Source organism: Cupressus sempervirens, chromosome 5, assembly GCF_028749045.1.
Source record: "Cupressus sempervirens isolate cs-2001-9-10 chromosome 5, ASM2874904v1, whole genome shotgun sequence".
Lineage (NCBI taxonomy): Eukaryota > Viridiplantae > Streptophyta > Pinopsida > Cupressales > Cupressaceae > Cupressus > Cupressus sempervirens.
Window position 1 is genome coordinate 346,697,968 of NC_143122.1, and position 22,021 is coordinate 346,719,988.

The following is a 22,021-nucleotide window of genomic DNA, read 5'->3' on the forward strand; positions in this document are numbered from 1 at the left end:
TTTAGCAACCACTGAACAGGATCTCTGGCCCCCACCAACAACCAGCACCAAACTTCTGGCACTGTTGGTCTTGCTTCTAACTACATGTGCTAACTCAACACCTGCCATGTATACCTACATGCATCTGCCATGTACATAGCCACTGCCACATAATCAAGATTGTTGACTCAGCCATCAACAACCTACCTAGTCAACACATTGTACATAGACATGTGTCAATAACATGTCAACATTAAAGTTACATGTGGCACTGCCACATGACATCAAGATGATTTTTTGTTGACATCAGCTAGTCCCTATCTTAAATTTGATGGCCATTTGACCATCACTAGCAAGACCAATTGCACTATTTTGATAGCAATTTGGATGTCAAATTTAACCTTGTAGTTTGCTGATCAGATCCCTCTCCAGATTATGTTTTGTTTTGATAGTTCAACTTTGGGAGGCCATATCTCAGTCATCTAGGCTCCAAATCAGGTGCATTTTTTTACTTTTTCCTAGAATTTACTTAATTTTTTAGTGGTGCTATTATTTTCTAGTTTTGGTGGTTAGATTTGTCAAAAAATTTACTTTTTGGTGACTATACCTACCCAATCTTGCATTTTACAACTTCAAACACTCTGTACAGGCTCATCTGGACTCCAAATAAGGTTCCATTTTTTTTTAAATTGAATATTTTTTTGTGTACTTTCTAGATCTGTAATTAGATTATAGGCTTGTGTGGACAAAAATACCACTTTTAAAAATAGGTCCTTTGCATTATATTGCCTCAAAATTGTTGTATTTTTGAGCTACATTGTAAAGTTCTAGATTTGAACTCTAAGAGGAGGTTGTAAACAGTAAATCAAAAAACCACTAAGGCCAAAATTGGCAAGTGGCTATTGTAATCACACAAAGTATAAAGTGCCAAACCTATCATTTGGGGGTGAGTTTCTTGATTGAGTGAATAGAGGGGTGTATTTTGGTGTTGTGTTCCTCTTTTCTTGTTATTATCTTTCATTTCTTTCAATCATGGGAAATCTTAAGATTCCAAAACTAACACCACATAACTATGCCACATAGTCTATTAAAAAATGGTGTGAATCAATGTATGATGAAGTTTCTCATATGTAGATGGTTCCTTTCCTAAACCAATAAGCGATCAAGGATCTAAAAGTGATATTGATGCTTGGAATTAGACAGATAAGAAATCCCTAGGTACTCTTAGCTTAGGAGATGAAGACAAGATCTTCTATCTGATCATGAAGTATGATACATCCAAGGAAACTTGGGATGCCCTTAAAAACCTATATGGAGAAGTGACCAAGGAGGATTTCTACATGATTGAAGATGGGCTTGTCTCCCTAGATCCTAAGAACATTGATTCTATATAGGATTTTATCATTAAAGTGAATGAGTTGAGAACAAAACTTGATAATTGTGGTAGTCCTATTAAATATGACAAGTTGATTTATCTTATTCATAATAAGCTACCATCTAAGTACCCCACATGTTTCTCTTCATTCAACACCACAAAGACTACCTTAGGGACTTCCTATAAGGAAATCACTAAATTGATGATTATGCTCAACTGTTAGAGGATGAAAAAATGAAGTTGACAATAATGGGGATTCTCAAGTCTTCAAAGTCTAAGGCATTGATGGCTAATAATGTGGGTTCTCAAAATTTAGTTGGTCAAAGTTTAAACAAAGGAAAGGGAAAAAAGAAGAAATGGAAGAATAACAAACAAGAGGACATAGAATAGAAAACACTAACATCAAATCAACAACAAGGCAAGTCTTCTCCTAATACCAACAAAATGGGGGACAATAATTAGGAAAAGAAGAAGTGTGCCTATTGTAAGAAAATGGGTCATGATTAACATTAGTTTTATCATACGCAAATTGATGAGTTGAAAAACATCATGATGAAACACAATGCACCACTGTCTATTGTTGATAAAGAGAAAGGATCTTCATCTTCATATTTTAAGGGTAAAAGGTATGCTTTACTCACAAATACTGGCAGTTAGGGAGAATGGATTATTAGCTTAGGTGTAACACATCATATGGGTGTGTTAATGAGAGTTTTTTCTTCCATGACACATTTAGAGGTACCATACATCTTTGTAGGAGATGATACTAAAGTTGAAGTTGAAGGCAAAGATGAAGTTGAGATGGACAATGGAGCATTCAAGGATGTTATGTATGTTCCTAATCTTACCTCCAACATTATTTTATTCTACCAAATCACTCACTATGGAGGTGGAAATAAAGTTGAATTTATTCCTAATTCACTGGTAAGGAAAAGCATCAAGTATGACTCTATGATTGCAATAGGAGAAGCCAATCATGATACAAGGATTTACACTTTCTCTTCCTTTGTGCCTACATCAAATGCACAAGCCTTGTTGCTACATTCAAATGTAGAAAGTAAACTATGGCATCAGAGATTTGGACATCTCAACTATAGATATCTATAGTAGCTTAATAGCAAGAAAATGGTTCAAGGTCTACCTTAGGTCCAATTTTCAGAAGGTGTTTGTTCAGGTTGCTCAATTGGAAAATATCTAGAAAAAATTTATGACAAGGGGAAGTCTTGGAGAACACAATGTGTTCTTGAATTGATTCATTTGGAAAGTCTCACTATGCACTCACCTTCATAGATGACTACTCTCACTTTACTCAAGTTTTCTTCATGGCTCATTAGAGTGAAGTGTTTGAAAAAAAATTCAGCTTCAAGGCTTAAATTAAAACCCATCAAATTTCTTTGAACAGATAATGGGGGGGAGTATGTGAACTCAAAACTAATAGACTTTTGTACTCAAGAGGGCATTGACCTTCAACATTCAATACCATACATGCCACAATAGAATGGTGTTGCTGAAAGGAAAAAATGAACACTCAACGAGATGACCACTTGCATGCTACTAAACAAGTCTCTTGATCAAGTCTTTTAGGCTATTGCAATGAATTGTGCTAACTATATCCAGAATCGAAGTTCTCATAAAGCTTTGGATGGTGCAACTCCTTTTGAAGCATAGACTAGTAGGAAAAATTTGGCTAAGCACTTCAGAGTCTTTGGTTTTCTAGCATGGGCATGAATACCTCCACAAAAATGCCTGGCATTGGAAGTTCAAAGTAAACCTTGCATCTTTGTTGGATATTTGGACTCACATAAAGCCTACAAGTTGATGTATCCAAAGACATATGACATATTCTATGAAAGGAGTATACACTTTGAAGAAAGTTGTCCAAGCTTTACTTCTTCAACCCATCCTTCTTCTTCCCTCATTGAATAGAGTAAATGTGATGATAGTGACTTGGAAGATGTGCATCCATGACCCAAACATAGGCATCAACCAGTTGAGGTTGAGGATATACCTTAACTATATCTTCCTCCACTATACCTAGATGGGATAAGTAGACATTAGATGTGGTAGGACCACTATCATAGAATCCTTTTGATACTAGGAGGACAATATCGCCACACAACTCACTCCCACATGCTTATATTGTGGTTGCCTCTAATCCATGATGATTCAAGGAAGCATCAGGTATTCTAGAATGGGATAGAGCTATGGAGGAAGAATATAATTCTCTTATGAGAAATGATGCATGGGACTTATTCTCTCTTCCTAAGGGAAGAAAATTAGTTTGATGTAAGTGGATCTATCAGACCAAGTTCATAGTGGATGGAAGTGTTGATAAACATAAGGATTAACTTGTTGCAAAACATTTCTCTTAGGTACCTAGCATGGATTATACTAAGACCTTTGCACTAGTTGCAAAATGGAATTCTATTCATTAAACACTAACTATAACAATAGCTCAATGATGGGTTGTTCATTAGATGGATGTGAAAAGTGCATTCTTGAATGGGGATCTTCATGAGGAGATTTATATGGAGTAGCCACAAGCATTCATACAAGATTCTTCCTTGGTTTGAAAATTAAAAAGTTCTATCTATGGACTTAAACAAGCTCCAAGAGCTTCATATGCCAAGATGGATTCTTTCCTTCTGTTAGCAGGTTTCACCAGATATCATCCTAATCTGACTATCTATATTCTTAAGAGGGACGATTCTCATTTGCTACTTGTGCTATATGTTGATGAATTGATCATTACAGGGAGCACAACATCCATTATTGATAGTGTCAAGGATACTTTGTAAGATAGGTTTTCGATGACAAAATTGTGTCTACTTCATTATTTCCTTGGAGTCGAGATACATCAGTCTTCATCAGGGATCACATTAGCACAACCCAAGTATGCTCTTGATATACTGGCTTGGTTTTACATGAGTAACTACAAGGTCCCATCTACTCCCTTTCTTTTACATGTTAAGTTAGAAACAATGTTTTCCACTCCACTTGTTGATGTGACTTTGTATAGATAGTTGGGTGGAAGCCTCATCTACTTGACACATAGATGCCCTAACATCTCATTTATAGTTTGTATGGTTTCTCATTTCATACAAGAACCACATGAAATTCGCTAGAAGGCAGCCAATTGAATCTTGCACTATATCTAGGGTACACATACACATGGGATATGTTATGCAGCTAGTACTAGACTACATTTAGTGGGTTGTATAGACTTAGACTATACAAGGGATCTTGATTCTCATAGGTCAACATTAGGCTATATGTTTCATCTTGGTTGCGGCCCTATTTGTTGGTGTAGTAAAAGAAAAACACCATTGCTCTTTCATTGACTGAGGCTGAGTATCGAGGAGTTGTGACTGGGGAAAAAAAAGTTACTTGGTTGCAGTTGATTCTAAAGGAGTTGGGTTTTGATCTACCTAGACCCACAATCATCCATTGTGATAATCAGAGTGCCATTGAAATCTTAAAACATATAGTGCAACATCAGTGCACCAAACACATTGAGGTCCATATGCAGTACATCAGAGAGCTGATTCATGAGTAGGTCATTGCATTGTAGTATTGTCCTACATAGCAGTAGGTAGCCAACATTGTCACCAAGCCCTTTATGAAGGTCAAGTATCTTCATTTGCAAGATCTCTTGGGGGTGAGGGACTTTTCACCTGGGGGCTCACATGACTCTTCTCTTCTATATTGTACATATCTCTCTTTTGGAAAGGGGATTTTTCCCATGAGGTTTTCCCTCTTTCTCCATTTTTAGATAGATTTTATTACATTGTATGCTCAACATTGCATTTGTACTTGGGTACCTAACATGGTCTAGTAGCTAGGACCCATTATGCATTTTATCATAGCTTTTGTGAGCTTAAGTGCATTCCCCTAAGTTGTACTTAAGGGTGGGTGTTAGTGTAAATAATTTTTATTTACACTTTACTTAAGTTTTCTTAGGATAAATGCATTATTTTATTATTTATTAGGTTAGACACCTAGGATTTTGTATACTCATATGAGTTGTCATGTCGACAACACAAGAGTTAGTAACTCTATTTTAGCACATGGTGTCTACAACACTAGAGTTTTCATAATTAGTTGAGTTGACATGTAGACAACATAGTTATTCACACTCTTAATTAAACACACAGTGTCTACAACATAATGTTATGTGACAAACCTATGTAGGCTTATCCTCTCATCATTGCACTAACTCCTATGCTCAATGAAGGATAATCCACTCTTGGTGGACATGTGCTTAGTTTTTAGGCTTATCATTTTGCTAACTCCTAGTCATTCTAGAGGCCTTTATATTCAGCTACTCCTAGTTTACTTGTACATGAATTGAATTTCATATTGTTATTCTAATCATATTCTATTGGTCTATTGTGTGCTAGTTCTTGAGCTTCTTGATTTTAGGTGATTTTTCCCTAAGGAAAATTATTACAAGTCTCACCATAATCAATACCTTCTTCTTCAAAATAACATTTGCATTCTAACCTTATTTCAACTTATTCCTAAAAACCCATTTTGTGCCAATTATATTTTTATGCTTAGGTCTACGAACAAGAGTCTAAGTCTTATTCCTCTCTATCTATTCTATTTCTTCATTCATAGCTTCAATCCAACTTTCATTATCCAAAGCATCTTTCATCTATTTAGGTTCAAATTTAGCAAGAAAGCATGTACCTTTCAATTTGTTTCTTGTCATTATTCCATCTAACTTGTCTCCAATGATCTAATCAGGTGCATCATGCCTTTTGACATTTTTTATGACATAAGTAATTTGGATCTAAAATTTGTTCCCCTACTGTTGCCATGATCTTTTGTATCAAGCTTAGGTCCCACTTTCTATGACTCGATTCCATTAGACTCAGTATGCTCTAGCAATAGATCCATAGCTTCTTCCTATGATTTAGGTTCTTCAGACTATCACTCAGGTTGCACTGATTGCAACTCGAGCACTTTTGAAGATCTTAGAGACATAGGAGGTGAGGCCTCTTGACTTCAAATTAAATTTGGCAATGTATTAGATTCATAGAAAATAAACATTTTGTAATTTTTAGTTTCTTTGTTTCTCTCTTCTTCACTCTTTTCTACAAACTCATCAATTCACACATGTGCACTTTCTATTATATAAATTCAAACATTTATATGCTTTAATTTTGTAGTAGTATCCTAGGAATATACCTTCATGAACTTTGACATCAAATTTTCCTATCGTAGGTTCCTTGAACATATAACATTTTCTACCAAATACTTTCACGTAACTTACATTAGGTTTGTAGCCATACCATAGTTCATAAGGATTTTGATTTGATTCATTCTTTAACTATATTTTATTTAAGGTATGCACTATAGTATTGATTTCTTCCTTCTAATATTTGATTGCAACACTCTTTTCTATCATTAAAGTTCTTGCACAATCCATGATGGATTTGTTCCTTTTTTCAGCTATACCATTTTTCTAAGGTGTACCAAGCACTATTACTTGTCTCTTAATTCCTCTTTCAATGTAGAATTCATTGAACTCATTGGAAATGAATTCACCACCTCTGTTTGTTCTCAAAAACTTTAGCTTCTTTCCAATTTCTTTCTCTACTCTTTCTAGATAACACTTAAATTTTTGAAATGCTTCAAACCTTTATTTTAGATACATTATAGTCATCATTCTAGAATAATCATCAAGAAAAAGATTAAAATACTTATCTCACTGTAGCTTTCTATTACATTAGGTCCACATAAGTCTATATGCACTAGTTCCAAGACTTGTCTAGAATGATAATCCTTTCTTTTGAAACTTGTCTTTCCCATCTTACCAATTTGAAAATTTTTGCATAGGCCCATATTATGTTTTCTTAACTACAAATACCTCTTACTCTTTTCTTCTTGCTTATCTTGATTAGATTATAAAATTTCACATGACATAACCTTTTATGCCACAACCATCTTTCTTCTGCTTGAGAAATAAAACATGAAATTTCACATAGATCTAGGTAGAATAGATTACCTTTTGTTTGTTTGCTAGACCCAACCAAATTTCCTTTCCATCTAGTATCTTGGACTTCCCACTCATGAATTCTACCTTGCATCCAATATTATTCAACTATGCCACACTTAGTAGATTATGCTTTAGCACTTCAACCCAAAAAGTATTATCACATCTAAGTTCATTGGTCAGTGAGATACAGCCTTTTCCTTTTATGCAACAAGGTTTATTGTTTTCAAATCTCATACTTCCACCATCATAATGTTCCACATGTCCAAACATTTTTTTTCACTAGTCATGTGATGTGAGTAGCCACTATCAATTATCCATGTATAATTTTTACTAACATGAGAAATAAGTTCCATTTTATCTCCTTCGTCATCAGATTTTTATCTTTTACAATAACATATATCATTTCATCTTCACTAATATCTAAATCTTTAGCCATAAAACAAGATTTCTTACAATTTTCCTTGTAGTCTTTGAAATTATTGAAATCCTTCTTGCCTTTGTACTTGTTGTGCTTCTTTTCATCTATGCATTTTTTGTTTGTGCACCTTGCAATAATGTATCCAACCTCTTTATAGGAGAAATAGATTAAAGGAATCTAAATTTTTTACTTTCTTTTGTCTTTGGGATACCTTCTTGCAAGAAATTCTTCAATGGATTCTTTTGACATTCCAATCATGTTTTTTATTAGTGACATACACTTATTATGATTGTGAGTTCATATTGAGTATATTGTATAGTTAACAGTGTTAACCAAGCATTTTAGTTGTTATTGAGTTCTATAGTTGCTACCGAGTCTTATGGACAGAATTCAGTTTGAACTAAGAAGTTACTACTAAGGTGATGATCAATAGTGTAAACTGAGCATCTCAGTGTATGCCAAGTTTATCGGTGCAAAAAGAGTTGTGCAGTACTTACCAAGTTTGTAGTTGATGTGATGTTAGTCTAGTGTTAACCAAGCTACTCACTGTTAACCAAGAGACTTAGTTTATACTAAGATCAAGGTGATATTTTTTACCAAGCTATGTAGTGTGAATCAAGTGATTCAATTTATATGTTGAGTTTCACAATATTCATTGAGTCACCAATGAAAACTAAGTTCAAGACTACTTGGAAGTGATCAATATGGACCAAGCTTCTATGACTACCAAGTGCATGATGACGTTGATCATTGATAGTGGATGTCCAACATTAGAACCTCATCGAGTAAGTCTTCAAAGCTTGAGTTTCTATACTTTGGTTGACTTTGTAATATTTGTGTAAATTTGTATTGTGGCTAACTTTGTAATTATGTAATTGGATTGATATATATGTAATGTATTATACATCACATCAAAATAACCATGGATAAATAATTTAATCATCATAGAAGAGCAGAAGAGTGAATTAGAAAGGCTACAACAATATAAGGAGTAGTAAAGACTCATCTATCATAGCAAGGTGATTGGTACACTCAGAGGAATCTTATTCAATAATCCAAGTTGTAGATCAGAGATCAGCTACTATTTCATCCTAATAGGTGGATCAACCAAATCCTTTAACAAGGTAGAGCTAATAGTCTTATGTAAATATCTTTACCAAGTGCATACATCATTGTGTGTTTGTAAATCCTTTCGCAAGGTGGACCTATTAGTCCTCAGTACTCCTAATAGGGTAGATCATCAGAAATTATCATTGTAAGCCTTAATAGGCCAACTTTATACTATAGTATTAAAGCTTGTGGGTATCATCAACACCCCAGTTTTAGTTTCTATTTGGAAGGTTTCTAGTGGGTCACAAAATCTTGTGTTAAAGTGTTGCATATGCTTTCATGTTTTTAGTTTATCATGCATGTAGTTAGATCAAAATAAATATAAAGGATTTATTGCTAATCATGATAAAAGTTTTAGAAGTTACTAATGTAGCCCTTCCCTTTTAGTAACTTAGCTTGTCATAATCTTTCCAACAATTGGTCTTAGAGCATTGTGGTTCTAAGTGAAAAGTTTAACAACTTGAGAAAAGATCAAAGGCAATGGAGGTATTCAGACTTGACAAAGCTATTGACAATGAAAAGATAATTTGGAATTGGAAATTGGACAACTCAAGAAAGAAAAAGAGCAACTCTCTCAATCCCTGAAAAGAATAAAAGATCTTGCAATCTGGGACAGATGACTCACTCTATATTGAAGAAAGAATTGAAGATATCCATTCAAGCAATTTAGATGAAGCAGATGAAACAATCAGGAAACTATTGGAAAATAATAGTACTCCTCAAGAACAAGTAAGAAAACTAAGAAGACAATAAGAAATTGAGTCAGTGAGATTGTGTGAAGTCATGGAAGAGAAAAATAAGATAAGAGAAGAGATAGAAGGAAAGAACAATGAAATTCAACACCTATCCCTTCAGCAAGAAAACTTCATTGATCAACTAACCAATGCAAATGAAGAAATCATGAACATCAGACCAAAGAATGAAATATTATAGAATTATCTAAACTTCAAAGACAAACCAATGAAATAATGATGAAATCCCAAGTGGACATGAATTAGTTGAATGAGAAAAGTCACTTCAGACAAAAGGAAAAATAAGGAATTAGATATATAGAAGAAGGTGAAACATCCAAGCAAGGAGCTCAAAAGAATAAACCTACTTGTAATCATTGTGGTAAGATAGGTCATACTTCAAATAAATGTTGGAGCAATGGCAAAGAAAAATTCAATGCAAAATGCTACAATTGTAATCAGCATGGTCATAGAGAAAATGAATGCAAAGAGAAACCAAAATTTGAAGGCAAATGCCACAAATGTAAGAAGCATGGGCACAAATCATCATAATGCAAAACCAAGATTTTGAATCCAACAAAAAAAATTGTAAAAGCTATATTTGGTTGGGACTATAACACTTGGTGTAGATGTCATTACTATGGAGAATTTGGACATATTGGAATGAATTGTGTAAAACATCACATGAGGAAAACAAATACTAACAAAAGATGTTTTATCCGTAGAACTTGGTAATCTTGCCAAGAACTATATTAATACTGGAAGAATAGAAGATGAAAAGAAGAAAAAAGTTGATAATATCATAAAATAAATGAGAAAACAATGGGTTCCAAAGTCTACTGAGAATGCAAGTACGCAAAATGATGATCAAGTCACTCAAGAATTGGGTGACTCCACCATTTCTACTTGATTTCTCAAAGGAGAACTAAAACTAGGCTACTAAAAAGGTCATCTAAATAAGTTCCAATTGACAAGATAAAAGATCCATATCAGCATTCAAGATGCAAATGGATCACCAAGTAAGAGGTACCAGTTACTACTGAGTTACCTTCCTTACCAAGTACCAGTTACTACTAAGTTACCTTCCTTGCCAAGTAATCAATACAAGAAAAGTGGATGACAACCTATCAATTCGATCTAACATTTGTACCATGCATTTATGGAAAAATTTGTTAAAATAAATGAAATCAAAGTCATTTTTCCATCGTGAATTTTTGAGAAAAATTGTGTAGAGTGATCTTCAAGAGCATTCAAGCGATTTGAGTGAATTGTTACCAAAAGTTTTCTAATTATCTTAAACCCTACCAAGTGAAGATGGAAACTACTAGAAATAAGGTGAAATGAGGTTCAGATATGTTGGTTCATGGTGTGGAATGGAAAGCACCAGATTTTAAGCTCACTCATGTAGTTGTTGAAACCCTTGATTCAAGTGGAGCACAGTCACAAATCCCTCCTAAGGTACTATTGATCAATGATATCCATTCTCATTTTAAATGTGTAATTCAAGATATTGGTACACTAGGAATGGATGAATGTTTAAAGGAGTTATGCATTGATGGCAGGTTGAAACTTGAGCACCAACATCTTGAAGTTAAAGGATTAACCCATATTCCTCACATGCCATGAGACTTCCAAGTGAAATGGATTAGGTTTATCCTTAGTCATGTGAAAAGTGGTTAGATATGGCTAGATCAACCAATTCTAATAACAAAGAAGATGAACCATAGGATTATTAGTCTCCCAATGTTGGCAAAAGCTAAAATGACTAAAACCCTAGGTCAAGTTGAACTAGAGAAGAAAATCCTAGCTGAGTGGGATGGTAGAGAAATGAAAATTAGTAGTGTCACTAACATGGAATTAAATTTTGGTATTCATATCATTTCACACAAAGTCTATGGTTCAAGCAAGTTAAATAGTGTGTCTTGAAAAGTAGTTGACCTAGCATACAAGGTAGTCAAGAATAACCTATCTCTTGACCTTGCCGAGCTACTATTGAATCAATTCAAAAGGAATATGGAGAGCATCAAGAAATCATAGAAAAATCCATGTAAGTTTGGCTCACTTTCTACATGTTTATTCTTATATGTTCCAAAATTATTTCCATGAAAAGGTATTATTGTTTGGAGGAAATATGTGCTAGTACTCTACTAGATTAATGAATAAATTGCTGAGATAGGAGAAAGTTACACTGGTATCATGGACAATTATATTGATGCGTTCAAGGAGAAAATGAATAATAGATACTGGATCCCCAAGAAATTAGTTGAGGACTATAAGGATTATGTTTGTTTTATGGTGGATAGTGATAAAGTATACATTTAAGCAATTAGGCCTAGAATTGCATGGGTGAGACCTGTAGGATATGAGGTAAATATTGATGGAAAAAAATATATAATTGAGGCACTAATAAATGAACTACTTGACCCCAAGGCTATATATTTTGGTGCATGTGATGAGGCTAAGGCTAGGATAGAACTAGAGATTAAGCTCCCTCGGACAATTAACGAATGCAAGAAAAGGATTCCCAAGTTGACAACAAGTTCTACTCTCCTATTGACCAAGAGAAATGATGAAGATGAAGAAGTAGAGGATGAAGGATCAAAGGAAGAGGAGCCACTGAGGAAAAAAAGCAAGGTAATCATTACTAATCCTACCAAGACAACTACTCTAGTATTCAATAGGAGATCCTCTAGGAAAAAAGTAGATAAAGAAGGGGGAGACATAATTTTCAAGAGGTATCCACCAAAATTTGAAGAGAGGATGAAAGTATTGGAATGAAAGCATTAAAACATGAAACCAGAATAGCTAATGAGTAGAAGCAGATTGAAGACATGTTGATATCTAAGATGGGTAAGTTGAAGTACTCGTCTAATTAGCTCACTCCGAAAATTCCTAATGCTTTAATGGATAAAATTAAGCCAAGATGGGAACAAGCAATAAAAAATACAAAATATTTTCATGAACAGACCCTGAGGCAACTTATGGAAAATCTAGTTGACAAGGAAGGGAAAGAATATTTAAAGAAAAATGAAGAAAAATGAACTTTAAGATTCAATACTTGTCTTATTTTGTTAAAAAAAATAGAGCCTATTGTGAAGAATGCAAAAAATACTTGGAAGAATATCTATCTTGTTCAAAAAACTAGTGATTTTCTAGTAAGTATAAGTGACAAGGATGATGATGATCAAGAAAGGATGAAGAATAAGATGATGAAGAATTAAGTAATTTTGATAATATTGATGATGAAGAGGAACAAGAGAAAGAGGCTATTGAGGAAGGTACACAAGATGCTGAGGAAACTAACCTAGTTAAGATTGCTATAGCAGTTATTGCCTCACTTCCTCACTCTCCAAGAAAAACATTGATAACACCAAGCATAGAGATAGTCTTAGTAGGATTGATTGTTTCTAGCACTGTAGGCACAAGCATTTAATCAATCTTTGCACCAGTTTAACTCAGCACTTGATTGACTAAAGTACCAAACACTTCATCTACTAAGCTACAAGTTCTACCTTCTACACCACGTTTGGCTACAACAGGTATTTCCACTAGTATTTCTACAATAAGTATAGCATCGATTTTTGCAACAAGTCCTACTATTTCTACTATTATTTCCATTTTGAGTACACATGCATTAAGTGCAAGGATAGTTGAGACCAAGCCTCAACTGAGCACAAATTTTTTGGGTAAAGGTAATGAAAAGGAGGACATAGATCTTGATGAGGAGATTGTCATTCCAAATTGGGACATCTCCAATCTTACTCTAGATTAGATCCAAACCTTTGGTGACCTTCTTCAAAAGAAAGACAAGTATCAAGGACTAAGAGAAGAAAGAAAAAAGGAGTTCAAGATCATTGAGGATGCAAAGAACATACTAGGAGAGGCTATAGTTATAGAGGTTCATACTTCTCAACCAATTTTGTATCAGTTGGAAGAGGCAGTCTAGAAATACAATGAAGATCTAAATGGATAGGATAAATTATTGCAGAGAGAAGAGAAGAAGTTTTAGAATAAGGTGTTAGAACTTATTGCTCAATAGATTGGCATTCACCAAGTAGACTTATCTACTATTTTGGGTTCTCTGGAAACTTCTTGTATTAATGTATCATTACTTTTTGGTAAGTTGTGTGACTCATAAATTTTTACAAAATAAATAAAGGAAAAATTATCTAAAATTGGTGAACATATGAAGGCAAGTGCACAACAGTTGCAACTTGACCCGAGTTCTAGCTCTGCTCACTTCAATAGAATTAGATTTCTAATAGATGTGTAGGCAAAACTACTCAAAGAAGAGGCTAGAATCAGATCTACTTTGATAGATATCCACAATATGATTCTTCCTAAAAATGGATGCACTGCAAATGCATATTGCATATTTAAAAACCCTCATCCATGACAATAATTTCTCTATTGCAAACTATATGGTTGAACTATCAACAGAATTGCAAGTTGCTTTGTACACATGCAGGGTCTTGCAAGACAACTAGACTTTAGCACTCATACTGAAGGTACATTCAAACTTCTTGTCTCATTTTGGAATTACTATGTAAATATAATCATAAATCTTTGGCATTAATGTCAAAAAAGGGGAGAAAATATAGAAGTTTTAAGGAGAAGCTATAAGAAGATGTAATAAGGAGATAAAAGGGGGAGAAGATGAGAAAATTTTGAAATAAAATTGCAAATTGTAAAAGAAATGTATATTGTATATATAGTATACTATATATTATGTATGGGGGAGAGTTACCATGTACATAAATGTATCCTTTACAAAATCAATTTTGAAAAATCTCAAAAATAGTATACTCTACAAAGTAAGAGACTTAAGGTGATGAATAAAGGTGTTGTTGAACATTCTTGAATCCAGTTTTGATTGATAAGTGTTTTTGTCACTAATGCCAAATGGAAAATTGTTGACATTCTAGTCATGTTTGTTATTAGTGACATATACTTATTCAAATTGTGAGTTCATACTAAGCATATTGTATAGTTAATAGTGTTAACCAAGAATTTTAGTTGTTATCAAGTTCTATAGTTGTTACCAAGTCCTATTGATAGATTTTAGTTTGAGTTGAGCAATTACTGCTAAGGTGATGATCAACAATATAAACAGAGCATCTTAGTGTATGTCAAGTGTACCAATGCAAACTGAGTTTCATAGTGCTTACTGAGTTTGTAGTTGATGTGATGTGAATCTAGTGTTAATTAAACTACTCTGTGTTAACCAAGAAACTTAGTTTATATTGAGCTTGATTTGGAAATTTTTACCAAGCTATGTAGTGTGAATCAAGTGATTCAGTTTATATGTCGAGTTTCACAATATTCATCAAGTCAACAGTGCAGACTGAGTTCAAGACTACATGGAAGTGATCAATATGGCCTGAGCTTCTACATCTACCAAGTGCATGATGATGCAAAACATTGATAGTTGATTTCAAGTACCAAAACCTCACCAAGTCAATCTTCAGAGCTTGAGTTTCTACACTTTGGCCAACTTTGTAATATTTGTGTAATCTTGTATTGTGGCTGACTTTGTAATTATGTAATTGGATTAATATATATGTAATGTCTTGCATCACATAAAAATAATCATGGATAAGTAATTTAATCATTAGACAAGAGTAAAAGAGAAAATTACAAAGGATACAATAGTATAAGTAGCAACAAAGATTCATTTTTCGTAGCAAGGTGATTTGTACACTTAGAGGAATCTCATTTAGCAAACCAAGTTGTAGATCAAAGATCAACTATTGTTTCATCCTAATAGGTGGATCAGTCAAATCCTTTAACAAGGTAGACCTAATAGTCTTATGTAAATCTCTTTTTTACCAAGTGCATAGTTCATTGTATGTTTGTAAATCCTTTTGCAAGGTGGACCTAAAAGTCCTTATTGCTCCTAATAGGGTAAATCATCAGAAGTGATCATTGTATGCCTTAATAGGCCAACTTTATACTATAGTACTAAAGCTCATGGTTATCATCCCCACCCTAGTTTTACTTTCTATTTGGAAGGTTTTTGGGTCACCAAATCTTGAGTTAAAGTGTTGTGTATGCTTCCATGTTTTCATTTTATCATGCATGCAGTTAGATTAGAATTCATATAAACGATTAATTGTTAATTGGGATAAAAAAATTACAAGTTATTGATGCACCCCTCCCCTCTCAGCAACTTAGCTTGTCATAATATATCCAACAGCTTCAAGATCACTATAAGAACTATCTTCCACTTCATATTCATATTGTTTGTTTTTTGACCTTTTATCTTTCTTTTTGAGTGATACCTTGGCTTCAAATGAATACTCAAGATTGCTATAACTAGGAGTATAATTATCACAATTATCTAGTTCAAATACAACCAATCTTCCAACTAGAGCATCGAAGGTTATCTCGTTATATGGATCACATGTCATCTCTTGAACAATATACACTCTAATTGCATAGATAGGAAGAAGGGTTGTGAGTACCTTGCTTACCATTATTACATCCCAAATTTTTCCTCTAGAGGCTTTGATGGAAGTCACACTAGTTTTGATTCTTTCAACATATTTTACAATGTTTTCATCTTCTCTCATCTTCAATTGGTGAAACTAACCTCTCAAGCTTTCTTCCTTAGCTCTTTTCACATTATCATCACCTCCTTAGATATTCTTCAATTTGGTCCACATGTCATGAGTAGTAGCACATCCTTTGAGTTCATTATATTAAGCATAGTTAAGAGATGATGCTATGTCAATCATCATGATATTATTGATTTTTCTTTTCAGAAATTTCTTCCATAGTCATTGTAATAGCAGGATCTTTTTTATTAGTATTTCAATATTTCAAACTTGAATTACTAATGGTTGATAGATGCAACTTCATAATTTCCTTCCATGCTTCAAAGATATCTTTTTTTAGCTTGGGAATCTCTCTCATGTAATACATTATGATCTTTAGCTTAAGTCCTTCAAAACTTTCTCTACAAGCACCATGAAGCTTTGATACCAGTTGTTGGAAATATAAGAGGAGTAACTGAGAGGGGAGAGGTGAATTAGTTACCAAAAAAATAAATCTGAGGTTCATTATATGTCAAAATAATTTTTTCTGAAAATGTTCATGCTCAGTAACCACACAGTCACTTAGTTTACACTAGCAAATGTTGTAACTCAACAAATATTGAAATAACTCAACAAACACTGAAATAACTCAGAAAATGCTTAACATGAAAATATTTAGATATCATCTATCATTAATCTTACCTAACTTAGTTTCATACACATAAAAGAAATATCATGAACACAAGTGATACCAAGATTTAACATGGAAACCCAATTTGGGAAAAACTAGCAATTGCAACTAGTTGCTAATTTTCACTATTCTAAAGTGAGCCTTGTTAGGAGCCAACCTTATTAAAGGTTACAAAAAAAAAATTTAGGTGTGACCCTATAAGAGGATTTGATCAAATTTTTAGGGGTAGCCTTGTTACAGATCTTTAGACACTTTAATCTAGAAATGACACTTCCTTCTAATTCACTTCCTCTAAGTATTTTCAAATGTTCTATTGTTTTCCAAACATTCAATTCTCAACTTGACCTTATACTTATATCTTACACATTGTTAACTCAGGTTGAATATAACTTAGAATACTTAATATCCATCTTCTTAGTCAACTACAACCAACAAAAAAAATTATTGAACTCAATATCCCAAACCAAGAAAATCCTTCATTAGTCGACTCTGCTTGGTAGACACTAAGTTAAGATGATTTTCCTCTATTAATTATGTTAACTTGGTTTAAATTATATATTTAAAAGTTCCTTTGGTAACTGAGTGAGTTTGGTTAACATTGGTTCCATCCAACTCTTCCTTCATTAACTAAGTGAGCTTGCTTAACACTCAGCTTCTTTGATCTTCCATTTGTCACTTGAGTGAACTCAATAGACACTATCTTCTGAACTTGGAAAACTCTAGAATGCTTGACAGACACAAGAAAGTGTCTTCATCACCCAAGTGAGCTCGACATACATTGACTGGAAATGATATGACATTTTGTGTAACATCAAAGACAATACATAATTAACCAATTGTTTTCAACATAAGAATGATGCTGAGATGAGTATGATTGATGAGATTATGTTTTTCTTGGGTTTATAAATCATTCAAAATAGAGATGATATTTTCATATCATAAGCTAAGTATTTGAAATACTATTTTAAAAGATTTGATTTGGAAATTTTTATTCCTACTGGTACACCAATGGTAACTACTAACAAGTTATCTAGAAAAGACCAGAGACCAACAATTGACTAGAAGAAGTATAGATCTATGATTGGAGGTTTGCAATATATAACTCACACTAGATCATGTATAGAAAATTTTGTTGGGATAGAAGCAAGATTTCAAGAAAATCTTAAGGAATCTAATTATGCAACAATAAAGAGGATATTTAGATATTTGAAGGGTGCACTTTATTATGGATTATGGTATGGTAGATTGAAAGTGATTTCATTTTAGGTTCCTATATTGATGTGGATTGGGAAGTAGTATGGATGATAGAGAGAGTAGTAGTTGGAGCATTTTTTCTTAGAGGAAGATTGGTTTCTTGGCTAAGAAAGAAACAAGGTTGTATTTCAAAAAGTATGATAGAAGTTGAGTATGTAGCAATAGAAAATAATTATAATAAGATTGTGTGGATGAGATAGATGTTGAAGGGTATTAGAATAGATTTTTTAGAACCTATTATCATACATTGTGATCTAACACAAGTACAATGAGTATGTATAAGAATCCTATGTTGCATTCCAAGGCTAAGCATATATCAATTAAATATACTATTTTGAAAGAAAGAGTGACAAAGAAAGGAATCAACTTAGAGTATATATGTAAGTACAAAAGATAAAATTGAAGATATCTATACGAAGCCTTTTCCCAAAGATGCATTTGAATACTTGTGAGGTATTCTTAGATTTATGCCTCCTACCTACTTCTAAGTAGGTGATGTAGATATTGCATCAATCCAATGATATAGAGTGCTATTTTTTGATAGGACTGAATGTTTTTGAATAAATAATGGTCAAAACAAGGGGGCTAGCCCATAACAAAAAAACTAGTCAACTAATAGTGGATTACCATCAAAACTAAAGTAACTCCTCTTGCTGCTAGAAACAAAAAAAAAGTTTGCTACCATAATTAAGATAGTATTAGTAGGCTTAGAAAAAATGCCTATTATCAAACTTAAGTGTCTAAAAAACAAAAAATTAACAAAGACATAACAACCTTGCAAACTAATAAGTCTAGTAACCAGTAGATTAACAACATAAAAAAAAAGGAGGGAGCCCTTAAAATTCCTTGGCCTCTTTCCTCCCTATGAGGATGTTCACCCAATATTCTACCAAGAAATCAAATAGCATCTTAGAGTCCTCCTTAGGCAGGTTCCCATCAACATCCTTGAGCAGGCACAAAGTGGTAGCTACTGCATGTGTCACTTTAAATGTGAACTTTGTTAGTAGGTGCATTCTCTCCTCTAATGCATGAATTCAAACCCACACCTCATTACCAGCCTTATACAGACCACCTGGATGGTTGTTAGTACCAGTCTTTGTGGTATCCTACACAAACAAGGGGTTCGTAGCATTTTTAGAACCAACCTTAACAGGCGAGGATATCATTATGGGGGAAGGCATCCTGTCCATTGTATTAGGGAACTGATCCTTTGTTAGGTCCATACGGCCCAACTCAACTATTGTCGAAACATGTGACATATCCTTATTCTCCTTTCGATCACCCAAATCTAACCTAGAGGAGTCCAAAGCCTCCTCCTGCACCTCCTCCATACCTCCCACCCCGAAGTTAACTATTTTTCCTTTCATCCTCCATTGGGAGTAGCTCGAATCCTCTAAATTTGACTCCTCCTTATGCAAGGCTCCTTCCTTCAACTTCCTCTTAGCATTAGATTTTTCTAACCATCTTGACCTCCTCCTACTCCCTCTTCCCTCATCCTCTAACTTGACCACCACCTTCTCCTTATGTTGATGCTTCCTATATGGGGGAATATATAAGATGAGCATATTCATCTAGGACTCTTGGTAGTTGGTCTATAATAGTTTCTTTAGACACTTGAGCTGATTGAAGACTTGGAGTAGATGATTCACATAATGAATCCTTTTTCATTGATGTTATTAAGGGAGAGAATGCATGAAAAATATCTGCTTAGTACTATGGTGGATAGATTGCATGGAGAAATATGATGGATGGAAGAGAATATCCTCGATGTACAATAAGTGAGAAAGTATTATTGATGTCAATGGGGAGATACCTTGAATGGGGTAGAAGTTGAGAGTTGTTTCTGACAATTAGAGTGTGGAAAATAAATGTCGATCCTATAGAAAGAGATCCAAATAGGGAAGTGTTCTAGTGAGGTTTAGATTTGAATTATAAAGAGGATTTAAAAAGAAGAGAACAAAAGAAACAATAGAATGTTGTTTTCATATTCTTGGAACTTAGATATTTTTCATATATGTTTGTCATCAATTCCAAAGGGGGAGATCGTTAGAATGAATGGTGATGGTATTCCTTTGGGGGATTATCCTAAGAATTGCCAGAGCATGTGGGAGATTTCTAACATGATTAAAACATTGTATTCATGACTGTATTTTTCATTCATGTTAACATACTAGTATTTCTATGAAGACTAGCAAACTAGCAAAAAGAGATCGAGCTTATACAGATAGAGAATTGATGATCAGACCAAGTGCAGTAAAGGAAATGTTTGATGGTGTGTCCTAATAATGTGGTTAACTATGCATGAATTAAGGCAAAGGCATTCAGAAGATATGCTTAATTTATTGAGAGAAATATACAGACAAAGTATCTGAAAATAAATTTTTTAATGATTATTTTGTATCTCTTTACTGAGATAGAATCATGATATGCAAGGTTAGACAATAATAGAAGATAGTCTGATGATCACATCAGTGAGTTCACAAGGTCTAACGTCATACATTTGAGAAATTGTAAGGACTATAAGCCAACAATGTTGTGTAATTATGAAATAATTAATTATGTTAATGAGGTCATAGTATAATAAATTGGGAAAGCCTCAAGCCTAAATGAAGGAATTATTTTGAGGACATGCTATAAAGGAAGGTTATTTTCCTTTTGGTAAAGAAAAAAATGTATTTGGATGAAGTGTGAAGTTTGTGAATAAGAGAAGAGTGTTTAGCAAATGTGAGTGAGTGATCTAGTGGATTAATGGATGTGAAGTTGATGATTTAGTATCAAGATTAGAGAAAGAGAAGTTTGGTTGATAGGATAGATGAAGAGGAAGTACAGACACAATTCATTTCTACTATTCTATAAGGAATAATATGGACATCAGTTGGATAGTGAGTTTAGTTATCTTAACTATAAAACGATTTGGATAGTGGGTTCATTTTCATTCTACAACTCCTAATAGGGTTGGAATCTCCTAACAGGGATTGAAAGTCTCCTAATAGGGACTAATATGTACTAAATTTATTTTGTTGACTCCTGATAGGGTCCATATATCCTTTAATAAGGAACATTTATACTAGTACATCATTTTGTGGGTATCATCCCCATTAGGGCTTTTCCTATTATCAAGGTTTTCCCTAGTTAACATATATGGTGTTATTGTGTATGAATATCTTGTTATGGTTGTTGATTATATTGTTCACATGCTTAAGGATTAATAAGGTTAATAATTATTATAATAATTATATGTTGAATTCAGCCCCCCTTCCCTCTCTTAGTTATATTAGTGAACTTTACTTTCTAACACCAATATCATCAATAATGGATAACCAAGAAATAAATCCAATTCCCAAAGACTCAGAGGAGCATTCCAATGGATTTAGGGCCTAGAGAAAAATAAATAAAAAATCATCACTCATAATCACAATCACATGAAAAGAAGCAATGTTTCCATTATCATAAGAATCCCTCCTCTACCCCTGAGACACACCATCAATGCCAACTAGGGGGTGCCTAATCCAAAACTCAACTAGACACAGACCATTCTACCAATAGATTTTTTTGTAAAATGTCCACAAATCCATACCCCACAACCAAAATAAGTCAATTAAAAAGTTCATCAGCCTCTGTCCGAGAAAAACACTCATCTACATAAGTACAAGATGCAAGAACACAAACCAAAATAAGGTAGAGGGAAATCATTAAAGAAGAAGCATCAAATTTTGTCCATCAAGGTCTTCAGTCTTTGAGTCCCCTCCATCATTGTTTGGTCCATCTGTGCTGGAAGCCCTAATGCTAACTCTTCCTTCACTCATTCTGATCTCAAATGATTAAATGTTGAAGTTCTTAGTAATTTAACTATAAATATTTAATATTTGATTCATCCTCTAAATGCTTTAACTATACAAACTTTCCATGAATGACTTAATGAC